The sequence below is a fragment of the Asparagus officinalis genome, chromosome 9, assembly GCF_001876935.1.
Source record: "Asparagus officinalis chromosome 9, Aspof.V1, whole genome shotgun sequence".
NCBI classification, from domain to species: domain Eukaryota; kingdom Viridiplantae; phylum Streptophyta; class Magnoliopsida; order Asparagales; family Asparagaceae; genus Asparagus; species Asparagus officinalis.
The window spans coordinates 6,908,660-6,922,185 of NC_033802.1; the positions used below are offsets into that span (position 1 = coordinate 6,908,660).

Here is a 13,526-nt window from a genome sequence, read left to right on the forward strand (position 1 = left end):
CCCCCCCCTCCCACCCCACCCCCACCCCCACAAAAAAAAACATCCAACCCTAATTTGAGCTCTCTCTTTTTTTTGAGTTAAAAGCTAGATGCAGGCAATAATATAAATCTTTTCTAAAATCTGCTTTAAATTTGTGGCAAATAGAATTTGTAATGTAAGTTATTCTAAAACCCTTTTAATGTACCTGCCACTGCACCAAAACTGTGAATTTTTTTCTTTTGGGTCAATGAGAAATATTTCATTCACCAATATGATCACCTAAGAGCTTCTCCAATGCAACGCCAAATTTTTATTTTTGCGTTGTTTGGGCCCTTTTCCCCCTCCAACGTAGCGCCAAAATGGGCGCTATTTTGGAGGGGTGCTACAGTGCGCCAAGAATGTCACAACACTATAGCAATAGTGCTATTCTTTTTTTAAATATTTTTATTAATAATATTTATTATTTTATATTAACTATTATAATAAAATTAAAGTATAAAATAATTATTAAAATAAATTCAACAATGAAAAAATAGATAATTTAATCTAAACACTTAAAATTTCATAATACTAGAACCAAATGAAGAAATAAGAAAAACTATACCATTTAGATAAAAAAAATACAACATAAAAATTAGGACATTAAAAAATTACACTAATTGCAATAAATTAGGAAATAAGAAAAACTACACCATTTATTTTTATTTTTTTGCTTGCAAGTGTGATGTTTTCTTTTGTGATGTTAGATGTAATCTTTAGTTGACCGAAGTTTGATAGTCCGCTATTTAATGACAAGACAAATGTTGCAGTGTACGGTTCAAGATATTATTGTGTTGCATGATGTTTATAAAGCTTTGGAGGAGAAGAAACCTAAAGGGTTGAAGGATGCTGAATGGAGTTCCATGCTAAAGAGGGCAGTTAGCACAATTTGTTTGGTACTTGCCTCCGAGATTAATTACAATGTTATGCAAGAGACCACACCAAGGGAGCTGTGGGAAAGGCTCGAGGGGATTTATACATCAAAGTTGATGACCAACCAATTATGTTTGAGGATGGGCTTTATTCGTTGAAGATGGAAGAAAGTACTGCAATTCAAGATCACATTAATGTCTTTAATCAGCTAGTTTACCAACTTATGAATATTGATGAGGAGATTAAAGAAGAAGAACAACCGCTACTCCTATTGTCTTTCTTTTTGAAGTCGTACAAGCCGTTAGTTCAGATGATAATTGTAGGGAAGCAGACTTTGATGTTTGATAATGTGACAACACTCCCACGTGAGAATGAAAGAATGATAGGAAAGGAGAGCGTATCTAGTGATGATGAGAGTGCACTAGCTCTTAAACGTTCTAATCGAGGGAGGAGTAAGGGGAGACGTAACAGTTATCGCGAAAGGTTAAAATCTCGGGCCCGAGACGACAGCGAAAAGGAGTGCTATTATTAGGGAGAGAAAGGTCACATTCAGTTCAGATGTTCCCAGATGCGAGATGATTTGAAAAGTATTAGATAGATGAAGCTTCAAGAAAATAGAAAGAAGGCAGACTTCTCGATAGTTATGTGTGATGAAGATGTAGTATTGTTGATGCAGAGTACATGTATTAATGCGACATGTGAGTAACACTTAGGTGTTAGATTCTGCAGCCTCTATGCACATTTGCAATAACAAAAATTATTTTGACACATTGAGGACAGATGAGTAATTTGACGATATGATCATTGGAAATAACGAGAAGATGAAGGTTGAAGGCGTTGGGAGTGTTCATCTCAAGCTTCACACTGGGAAGGTCGGAATTCTTCGTTATGTGAGATATGTACCATCATGTGGTGCTAATTTAATTTCATTAGGTGAGATGGCATCACGTAGGTACAAGTATGTGGGTGAAGGAGAGTGGTGCAAAGTGTATAGAGATGGTAATTTGATTTACGAGGGAGGAAGAATAGCAACCATGTTTGCTATTTAGATGGGTGATCTGTTAATGGTGTAGATGACTCTTCTTATACTCTTGTCCACAAAGGAGAGGTGAAGAACAAGAAGAAGAGAGTTAGTTTTTCTAAAGCAGTTGAGACACTTGGAGATTTTTCGTCGAGGGAGAATATGTTGGGTACCAACTCAAACTCCAAATCGGACGCGGGTTTGAAGGCTAGGCCCAATCCTAATAGTTTTCTTAAAAGCCAAATTAACTTGGCGGGTAAACAGGGGTGTCTTTAAATAAGGCATTCTATTCTAGGTTTTCAGAGTAGAGAGGAGAGAGACAATATTCTTGTAATCAGGGTTTTAGGGGGTATAACTGGGTTCAAGGGTATTGTGAGAGAGAGGGTTTGACAATCTTTGTCCTATAAAAGATTATAATTTAGAGGTGATAGTAGGGTGGAAATGAACCAAACAATTAACAAATAGTTCGATAATTGTTCGAATGACTATTCGGTCATATTCAATTCAGTAGTTCATTTATCACTAAATAAATATTTTTTAGTATTCGAGTTTACTAACGAATAGAATTTAACCAGATATATATTCGATTCGTTTGTCTATTAAATATTCGTTTAAAATTTGATCACACTTTATTATTTGTATTATTGCACATATAATGTTTTATTTTGAACTCACTTACCACTTCTACTTAAGTTTTATATATTAATTTTAAGACTTAAATAATCTTAAATTTGTTTTTTAATTAAATTTTAATTTAAATATATACATCATATATTATAAAGAAATAATATTTATTTATGAATTTTAATACTATTTGAAAATCAAACTTTTTTGTAGAATAAATATATTCTGATATTCGATAAGTATTCGTAAATATTCACGCAGAATAAATATACTTTGATATTCGATAAGTATTCGTAAATATTCATGAATATTTATCAAATACCAAGTATTCGAGTTCGGATTTGAAAAACTAGATATATGAATATTAGAGTCCGCATTCGAATTCGAGAATTTTAAACAAATACAGATACGAACACCTTAGTATTTGATTCGATTCGATTGTTTACCACTCCCTAGGTGATAGTGATTGATTTTTATCATGTGGTTTTTCCCTGAACAAATAGAATCACACGAGATTTAACGTGAAAAATTCTCAACACAAAGCACTTGGAAGGGTTAATATGGAGCCCATAGACACGTCCAAATTCTTGAAGGCAATCATATAGGGACTGAATAGTAGAAATATCACTCCTCACAAATGATAAAAGATCATCAGCAAAAATAAGATGTGTAATGTTAAGCTTGGCACACTTAGGATGGAAATGAAAACTCCTATGAATAGAGAGCAAATCAAGCTTCCTAAAGAGATATTTCATGCCTATTATAAAAAGATTAGGAGAAAGGGGATCCCCTTGTCTAAGCCCTCTTTTTACTTTAAAATAGCCATAAAGAGTACCATTGAAAAAGATAGAAATAAAGGAAGTGGAAATGCACATCATAATCTAGTTGACCATGACTAGGAAAGAAAGCCTAATCAATATGCATTTAAGAAAATTTCATTCCATAGTATCAAAAGCTTTCCTAATATCCACATTGATAATGCTTCGAGGGGAGATATTTTTCCTAGTACATTGTTTGGCAATATCATGAGCTAATAGTATATTACTAGAAACAATTCTTCATTTGACAAAAGCACTATGCTCATCATTAATTAGTGAACCTAAAATTGATTGCAATCTATTAGACAAAAGTTTAGAAATTGTTTTGTAAATAAAATTGCAACAAGCAATGTGCCTAAAATCTAAGACATGTAGGGGTATTAACTTTAGAAATCAACATGAGAGAGATAGAATTGACCTGACCAAGGAGCTTTCCAGTAAAAAAGAAATCGAAGATGTCAGAGCTAATGCTAGCACTAATGATATGTCAAGATCTTTTTAAAAATTTAGCTGAGAACCAATCTGGACTAGGGGCTCTAAGACTAGAGATAGAGAAAGCAACGACCTTAATTTATTCACAAGTGACATGTCTAGATAGGAAGCTCCTTTGATCATCAGAGAGGCAATGGCCTCTAGCAATAACTACAATATCAAGCTGAGAGAGATTGGTACTCGATGCACCAAGAAGAGTATTATAGGACATAATCATTTCTGAATAATAGTTATACCATCAGCAATCCTCTCACCAACTGCATTATGCAAAACCAAAATTCTCTTATGATGTTTCTGATACTTCAAAGTTGAGTGACAAATATTAGAATTTCTATCCCAACGCATATTGCATTTGATTTTTTTGCTTTTTTGTGTAGGAAAGATTGCTCAAAGAAAGGAGGTTATTTTATATAAATAAACTTTTTCTTGAGCAAGGAGGTCATGGTCATTAGGATGATTCTGCAACTACAACTAAGATAAAAAAAATCTAGTTTTAGCTTGCTTTTGTCACATGCATGCTAATATTAGCAAAGGATTTCTTATTAAGATCCTTGAGATCAGTTTTAAGTAGCTTGAGCTTGGAAACAACACTAAATATTTTTGTTCCTTGCACCTCATGATTCCAAACTCTATCAACAAGAGGGAGAAAATCTGTGTGATCAGTGTTAGGGTACACGCCAACAAGAACATCTCAAATGGAGACGCAAAACACACCCAAAGGATTTTGAAATCACAAAATAAAACCAGCAAATACGAATTCAATCACAGTACTCATAGATATAATGTGATTCATTCTTACGGAGCTACTCTACGGTGCAACAATGACGCCCAATCACTTTATATTCCTTTCGATGTTACAAAAGAAAAAGATGAAAGAGAACACCCTCTCTTGATCAAAATACTCTGCAAAAATTCTCACAAACTCTCTCTCAAGATCTCTCAATGATATTATTTATATCTGTATCTTTATCTTTCTCTTTCTCTGCTACTGAGATACTTCACAAATCAAACATAGGGGGTATTCATAAGTTTTCTCATGGGGAGTAGGTGAACACTATTTGGGGTAGGTGAACACTATAGTAGGGGATATGTGAACACTATTTGGGGATAAGTGAACACAGTAGCAGGGGTAGGTGAGAAGGCTATCCACACAGCCTCAACATTCTCAACAATCTCCCACTTGGAGAGTCTTCTCAATGAACTCTGTTTCTTGGTTGCATCATCCGGATGTCTTGTATCTTTGGCGTCTTGCACGACCCTCAACACTCTCAACGGAGGCCATATGAAGTTGCACACAGTCTCATCTTCTTGAGCGGAACTGGCTTGATTAGTATATCGACTGGATTGTACCTCGTATCAATCTTTACAAGCTTAAACTCGTTTCTACTTTGACATCTCCGTATGACATAATGCTTCACATCAGCATGCTTGGTCTGAGCATGGAATGCATCATTCTCTGACAAGTGAATATCACTTTGACTGTCGTAGTGGATGAAGTATTTCTCAAAGATTACCCCAAGCTCGAGAAGAAAAATTTTCAACCATAGCAACTCCTTTGTTGCCTCTGCTGCAGACGTGTACTCGGTTTTGGTTGTCAACATAGTCATAGTATCCTGTAACTTGGATCTCCAACTTATCGTTCCACCATCCAATATAAAGATGTAGTCACTCGTGCTCCGTCTTGAGTCTATGTCCCTGGTGTAGTCTGCATCACAAAAGCCCTCTAACTATAAATCTGCTCTGTCATACTCAAGACAACGACCGAACGAGCATCTCAAATAGCGTAGAAGCCACTTAACCGCACCCAGTGGTGCTTCCCTATATTTCTTATGAAGCAGCTTACAACTCCCACTCCTTGTACAATATCTGACCTCGTGCACACCATTGCATACATCAAACCTCCTGACGACAGATGCGTATGGTATCTTGATCATGAACACATGCTCTTCAGCAGTTTCTGGTGCTTGGGTCTTTGATAGCTTGAAATGGCTCAAAACGGCGAGCCCACTGGTTTAGCTTTCTCCATACCAAACTTTTTAAGAATATTCTCAATATAGGCCTTCTGAGATAACATTAGCCTACGTGCTGATCTGTCTCTGATAATCCTCATCCTAAGAATCTAGTTTGTTGGACCCAGATCCTTCATCTCGAAGTACTCAGAGAGACGCCCCTTGAGTTCCTCAATGCGGGCCAAGTCGGGTCCTGCAATCAATATGTCATCAACATAAATCAAGAGTATCACATAGGATTCATCATACATCTTAATAAAGCAGCAGTGGTCTGTGTCGCATTTGAGAAAACTGTTCTCCTTCATAAAGTTCTCAAACTTTATGTATCATTATCGTGAAGCTTGCTTCAGGCCATACAAGCTCTTACCCAGGCGACACATGAGGCCCTCCCTGCCTCGTTCCTCAAAGTCCACTAGTTGATGCATATAGATCTCTTCACATCCATCTGCTCTAGATGGAGATCTCAAACTGCCATAATGCTCAGCACAGTCCGAATCATGGTCAACTTGATGACGGGAGTAAAAATATCAGAATAGTCTATCCCTGCTTTCTGCTCATAGCCCTTCACTACAAGCCTCGCCTTGTAGCATCTCCGTCCATCAGATTCATCCATGACCCGATAAATCCACCGATTATGAAGAGCCTTCGCCCTCTTGGAAGCTTTATGAGCTCCTAAGTCCCATTCTTCGTTAAGCATTTTATTTTTCCTCCATAGCAGACTCCTACTCGCCCCGAGTTTTGCCGGTCTATTGTACCTCTTCGTAGCTCTATAGCTCATCACTGTCAGTCAGGAGAAGATAATTCATGGTGGAAAAGTACCTCTCTGGCACCCTCAAATTTCTTGGAGCTTTGTGAACTGCGATCGGCAGCTCTGCTTGATCCTTCTGCTATGATCTGACACGTTCTCTTGGTTTTCATCTTCTATGTTGACTGATATCTCACTGTCATCCTCACAGTCAGCAATATCTGGAAAAAGAGGGAGAGATAACTGACTCTCACTCACCTCTTTGGTCTTGTACACTACATCCTCATGGAGCATGTTGTCATGACTACGCACCACCTTACGCGCATCGTGATCCTTAAAATGGTACCCGTATTCATCTCCTCCATAGCCGATGAAAGAGAGCTTCTTTGACTTTGGATCAAGCTTTGACCAATCTGCAGGATTGGTTATGACATAGGCATCACAACCAAATACTCGTAAGTGTTCTAGCTTCAGCTTCTTTTCAGTCCAAGCCTCTTTAAATATCCCATAACTGAGAGCCGCGGATGGCCCGCGATTGATCAAGTATGCAGCAATATTCATAGCATCAGCTCAAAAACTCTTAGGCAATCCGGAGTTGATCCTCATACTTCTGGCACGCTCCAAGATAGTGTGATTCATACGCTTCGCCACTCTATTGTGTTGAGGTGTGCCTAGAATAGTCTTTAGTCTCCTAATCACATGAGACGAGCAGAAGTTCTCGAACTTCTAGCTAAAATACTCGTCTCCATTGTCAGACTTTAGACACTTTAGATTATTATTTGTTTCGTTCTCCATACAGACAATACACTTTTTAAAGATGATGAAAACATCTGACTTGTGCTTCAAGAAGAATACCCATAATTTTCTAGTAGCATCATCAATAAAAGAGATAAAGTAAAGAGAGTTACCAACAGATGGGACTTTCGTAGGTCCCCACACGTTGGTATGCACCAACTCTAATTTCTATAGTTTTAGAGCTGGGCTGGTCTTGTTGAAGCTCACCTTCCTCTGTTTGCCTAGGATGCAGTCTTCACAGAAAGTTAAATTGATCTTGCTCAAACCCGGAAGCCTCTCTCCCGCGGTCATAATCTGCATCCCCTTCTAGCTCATATGGCTAAGTCTCTCTCTCGCGATCATAATCCGCATCCCCTTCTCGCTCATATAGCTAAGTCGCTGATGCTAAGTCATACAGTCGACGGATGATGATGATGTTTGTCCTGTGGAAAACAAGTGGTCGATCTTCCTATTGGCGATGTAGAGAGAACCCTCGTGTTTGCTGTGTACTACCACCAGGACACCCTTGGACACCTTCCAGCTTTCCTACTTGAAGGATAATTTGTAATCGAAGTCAGTCAGTTGTCCGACTGATATAAGATTCCGTCTGAGATTCGATACATGTCCAACATCGTTCAACATCAAGGTGGTCCCGCCCTCCATCTTGAGGGTAAATTTCCCTTCATGGAGACCTTGAAAGGTTGATCGTCGCTAAGATAGATTGTTCATAAGTCCTTCACAAACGATGAAAGCTTTTGTTGTGAGATTGCATGGAAAGATGCGCTAGAGTCGATGACTCACGCATCGCTCTTGTCTTCAAGAGATAGGAGAAGCGCATCCGAATCCATCTCGTGCATAAGATTGGCGCGCATGCCCTCGTGCCTTGACATGCAAAGCACTTTCACTACTAGAAGCCTTAGCTCTTGAGACTTTGCAGCGAGATTCTTCATTCAGAATTGCCCCAATCACCATGTCGAGATTTATCTTGTAATTGCCATTGGCGTTGCTCACCATCATCACCATATTCTCCCATGAATCTGATAAACAAGAAAGTAGCAGAAAAGCTTGGATCTCATTATCGAACTTGATATCCGCTGCAGCAAGTTATTGCACCACAGCCTGAAATTCGTTCAAGAAGTCCGCTACGCGAGCTCCTTACTGTATCTTTAGATTGAATAGCTTCTTCATCAAGTACACCTTATTTGAGGCAGACAGCTTCTCATACAACGCCTCCAAGGCCTCCATCAACTCCTTGGTGGTGGTATCATGCGAGACGTTGTAAGTGATATGTTGGTGAAGGTTGAGCCTGATGGTGGCAAGTGTTTTACGATCGAGCATCTTTCACTTATCGTCGTCCATCTTCTCAGGTTTCCCTGCCTCTCCTTGGAGGGGTAAGAAGAGATCCTTCTGGCACAAATAGTCTTCTATCTGCATCCTCTAATACCTAAAATTTTGGCCGCTGAACTTCTCAATCTAAAGCCTGTTGTCTTCAACTATAGAACCCATGGCAGAAGATTCCGTCTTTCCCGAACCGTATGCTTTGATACCACTTGTTAGGGTACACGCTAACAAGAACGCCTCAAATGGAGATGCAAAACACACCCAAACAATCTTGGAATCACAGAATAAAACCAGCAAAAACGAATCCAATCATAGTACTCACAGATATAACGTGGTTCACTCTTACGGAGCTACTCCACGGTGCAACGACGATACTCAATTCCTTTATATTCCTTTCTATGTTACAAAAGAAAAAGATAAAAGAGAACACTCTCTCTTGATCAAGATACTCTCTAAGAATTCTCACAAACTCTCTCTCAAGATCTCTCAATGATATTATTTTATATCTGTATCTTTCTCTTTCTCTCTCCGCTACTGAGATACTTTACAAATCAAACTTAGGGGGGGTATTTATAAGTTTTCTCATGGGGGAGGTGAACACTATTTGGGGTAGGTGAACATTGTAGCAGGGGATAGGTGAACACTATTTGGGGGTAGGTGAACACTGTAGCAGGGGATAGGTGAGAAGGCTATCCACACAACCTCAACATTCTCAACAATCAGTCCACATGTTATAGGACCGAAAAGGCTTCTTTCTACCAACGGGTTCCTCAAGAACAAAGATAAAGCTAGGTAAATGATTAGAGAAACAAGGTTGAAGGAACTCCACTTGACAACTAGTATAGGCATGAATCTATCATTAACCAACACCCTATCTAGTTTACTACAAAATTTATCACTTCCCTCTTTTTATTTTTTATTTTTTTGGTAAGTAATCAGTGAGATTTTATTACCAATGAGCAATGAAGAGCAAATGTAAGCTATAAACCTCTTGGCCTTTCTAAATAAAAATAGAGAGCCATAAACAAAAGAAAAGGAAAACTAGAGAAACGCCCTCAAGAAATATCAAAACAGGATTTGAAAACATCAAAATTGGGCACAAAAAAAGACACAAAAAAACTAAGCAAAACCTACTATCTCCTTGAGATGAACTGCGGCTGAACATGCATGGCTTCACTTCATGCTCTGTTCCTACTTGTATCCTTTAGCCTTGAAATTCTGCTGTACTGGATTTTGACGTCAAGAACATTTTTCTTATAGATTGTGTCCAAATGCTTTTCTCATGTTGAGAAACAAGACTGTTTCTTGCAAGCCAAATATGCTCTATTCATGATGATGTCGCTGCTCTATTTATAAAATTGATAGAAGAAGTCCCCCTCCAGTGTTGCTCTATCCATGCTATAGCATTAGGCCAAGTTGAGGGAGGGTTAGAAATCAATATGAATTGGGGAGTCTTACACATAATTGAGAGCTAAACTCACATTCAAAAAAGAGATGGTCTCTGTTCTCTATGTGAATAACACAGACAGGGCAAGAATCCTCTTGTAAGATACCTAATTGGCTTAGCTTAACTTTTTTACGGGCAATCTATCAAGGCACACCAATCAAAAGATGAATGCATGTCTAGGTAAAATATACCTACTCCAAATCAGATCTGTTCCTCTTTTCCTCTCAAAATTTTCACTTAGAGCTTTATAAGTTGAAGAAGAACTGAATTCAGGCTTCTCTCCTTTCCTTATAAGACCAGCAGCAGATAGGTCAATACAAGATATTGCTGACTCTCCTATGTTGAGTCCAGAAATCATGGTTCCTAAGGTAGTAACCATGAACCCCTCTAACCCACATAGTGTCAGATTTAAGCAACGCTGCCCAAATGTGCTTGATCATAAGAGCTTTGTTAATCATTTCTAATCTTTGTAAACCCAGGCCACCATAATTCTTAGGAGTGCAGACATCTGTCCAAGCTACTTTAGCTTTCTGTTGATTTTCAAGGGCTCCAGACCATAAGTAGTCTCTACAGATTTCCTCAATATTTTTAAGAACTTTTTTTGGTCCCACAATAGTTGTGCATGCTAAATATCACTGACTTGATCAAATGTAATCTCCTAGCAAAAGAAAGTAGCTTTTGATGTCCAAAAGGTAATTCTTTGAGTTGTTCTTTCAATAAGGACATTGCAGTCATGTGGAAACAAAAATTTAGAGAATAGAGGGATACCCAAATACTTGATAGGAAGATAGCCTTCAGAGAATTGTAGAAGTTAGAGAGTAGCCTATCTTGCAGCGTGATCAACTCCTCTGAAGAATACTTGGCTCTTGGTAGGATTAGCACATCGCCTAGATACATTACACAAGTGCGCAAATCTGCCAAAAATTTGAGAAACTAAGTTCAAATCACCTCTACAAAAGAGCATCAAGTCGTTTGTAAATCATAAACGAGAGATACACATAGATTTTTCACTTTGGATAGAATTTAAAACTAGTTGATTGACTGAGATCAAGGAAGCTTCTACTAAGGTACTCCATGGAGGGAATAAACGAGAAGAGAGAGATGAGGTCTCCCTGTCTAACCCCTTTAGCGCTAGGAAAAAGAGGAGAAATTTGTCCATCGATAGAAATAGTGTATGATAAAAAAGTGAGACACTCCATGACCCATCTCCTGAATTTGTGAGGAAATTTCAAACCTTGTAGCACCTCATCAAGGAAAGGCCAGCTAATTGAACCATAGGTTCTTTAAATCTACCTTGAGAGCACATCTTGGACGGATCCTTTTTCTGTTGTACTTGTAGAGAAGCTCTTGTGCCATTAGTATGTTATGAGAGATATTCCTCCCTCGAACAAATGCTCCTTGGTTGTCACTAATAAGATAATGCATTATCCCCTTCAACCTATTGGTAAGAATATTTGATATGCACTTGTAAAGAATATTACAACGTGCAATTGGATGAAAGTATGACTGATATTGCTCATCATCATTTAGCTATTGCATTTATTTTCTCGTTGTTGGTCATATGTATAGAACCTTTTGACTTTGGAACAGATTCTTTCTGTCAGTGTACTGTTGAAGCATAATTTGGGCAGTTTAGATTGGCACAAGGGTGATAACTGTAATATTAAGGCTTTTGAGCATTCTATCTTTGTGAAAAAAGTGTTGGGTTGCCTTTACTACATCATCGCCAATAACTTGGCAAGAAGCTTTGAAAAATTCGGAAGTGAAGCCACCAGAACCAGGGCTCTTCAAGCCAATATTGCAGATTTTATTTCAGAAGGAGATATAGGCATGCATAGTTGTATGCAGTGATCAGCAGTGATATAATTCCTCTCAGAAGGAGATATAGGCATGCATGGTTGTATGCAGTGATCAGCAGTGATATAATTCCTCTAGAGAGGATATTGTTATCAATTGACTGAACATGAGAGGATAAACCAATAAGCCCCTTGTAGAAAGAGAGAAGTTACCTCTTGAATATCAGTCTGAGTAGTGAGCTTGACCCCTTGAGTCTTATAGAGAACATGAATGAGATTAGTAGATTTTTTTTTGCTTCACATATGCATGAAAGAAATTAGAGTTGAGATCACCATTTTTTTTTTAATCCAAACTGACTCTTGCTTTTTGTTGCATATATCAAGCTTCATTTTTTTAGAACATTCATCAAATTCCTCACGTCTTGATACTCTTGAACATTCATATGAGGATCAGTAGGGGCAGAACGAATTAGTAATTGAGTTGTGTGTAATTTGTCCCTTGCTGCAGCATGAACCCTAGCCTGAATTCCTCCAAAATTATTTTTGTTGAATATGCCTTGTGAGAGTATTTGACCATTTTCATCTTCTGTACAAGTTGAAAAAGAGGAGAGCCATCTACTGAAACTGACCAACAGACTAGGGGTAGATGAAGGAAGCCAAACAATAAATTTTATCATTCAAAGACTTCATATATAGTGCAAGTCGTACACTGAGAGGTGGTGCGAATGATAAAAATAATAATACAAAAGAAAAAGAAAAAAATAGCACCCCCATGTTATGCAAGAAGATATCACCTTGCATTGAGAACTACCAGCAGGACCTTTCCCTCTTTGTGCTATCGTCCATTCAGAGTCTGCAGTGGGAATAAAAGGGAATACAATGTTGTTCGACACTTTGCTTGCAGGAGAAGAGAAAAGAATAGATTTTGTAATACATGTTATAAGATTTTAAGCTCCCTAGTGTCCTACAAGAATCCCACACTTGTTCTTATCAAACCATTTTCAAAATGCAGAATTTCACTTTTATTTCTTCTTTCTGGTCTACTCTACAATGTATGTGAGTTTTTTTCTATCTATTTTTCTTTTTTGTATAACAATGAATGTCTGGAAGGATACTTTCAGATACTTTTTCTCCTATTATCAGTCATGTTGGATTCATTCTTTGACTTGAGCTATTCAAAGCTAATCCTCTTTCAATTTCGAACCGATTCAATTCTGATTGTAATTTTTCACTTCCAATCAAAGTGAACTTTAATTTCGATGCTTTTTTTTTTTGACTTAAATTGTTGAATGCACTATATTCAACACCATGCTAGCTGAACTAATACAAGCTGGATAAATCCTGATAGTTTTGCCCTCCTGAGACAACCTAATTACAAAATCAATACTTGAGTTTAGTTATCATTAGGTAAAAGTCAACTAGAATAAATTTCTTACGATTAAAACTGTCACAAAAACTTCGAACTTCTATGAAATTAGTGCCTAATAACTACCATTGGTTAACCCCGGTCTGTTTAACTTGGTGCATCACATGAGTCGCACGTTAGAACAGATCTTTGCAGATAACCA

At 37.8% G+C, this 13,526-nt stretch overlaps 2 protein-coding genes across 3 annotated transcripts in view; one reads left to right on the forward strand and one right to left on the reverse strand.

The window, feature by feature from the left end:
* Window positions 1-13,526, forward strand: part of LOC109823099 (MADS-box transcription factor 21-like) — a 23,301-nt gene that overhangs the window by 3,590 nt on the left and 6,185 nt on the right. The gene's annotated exons all lie outside the window — the stretch shown is intronic.
* LOC109823098 (transcription termination factor MTEF18, mitochondrial-like) overlaps window positions 12,755-13,526 on the reverse strand; it is a 14,861-nt gene continuing 14,089 nt past the window's right edge. The window contains exon 5 of the mRNA XM_020389379.1: window positions 12,755-12,811. The gene's annotated coding sequence lies outside the window, so the exon portion shown is untranslated. The remainder of the gene's footprint in view (window positions 12,812-13,526) is intronic.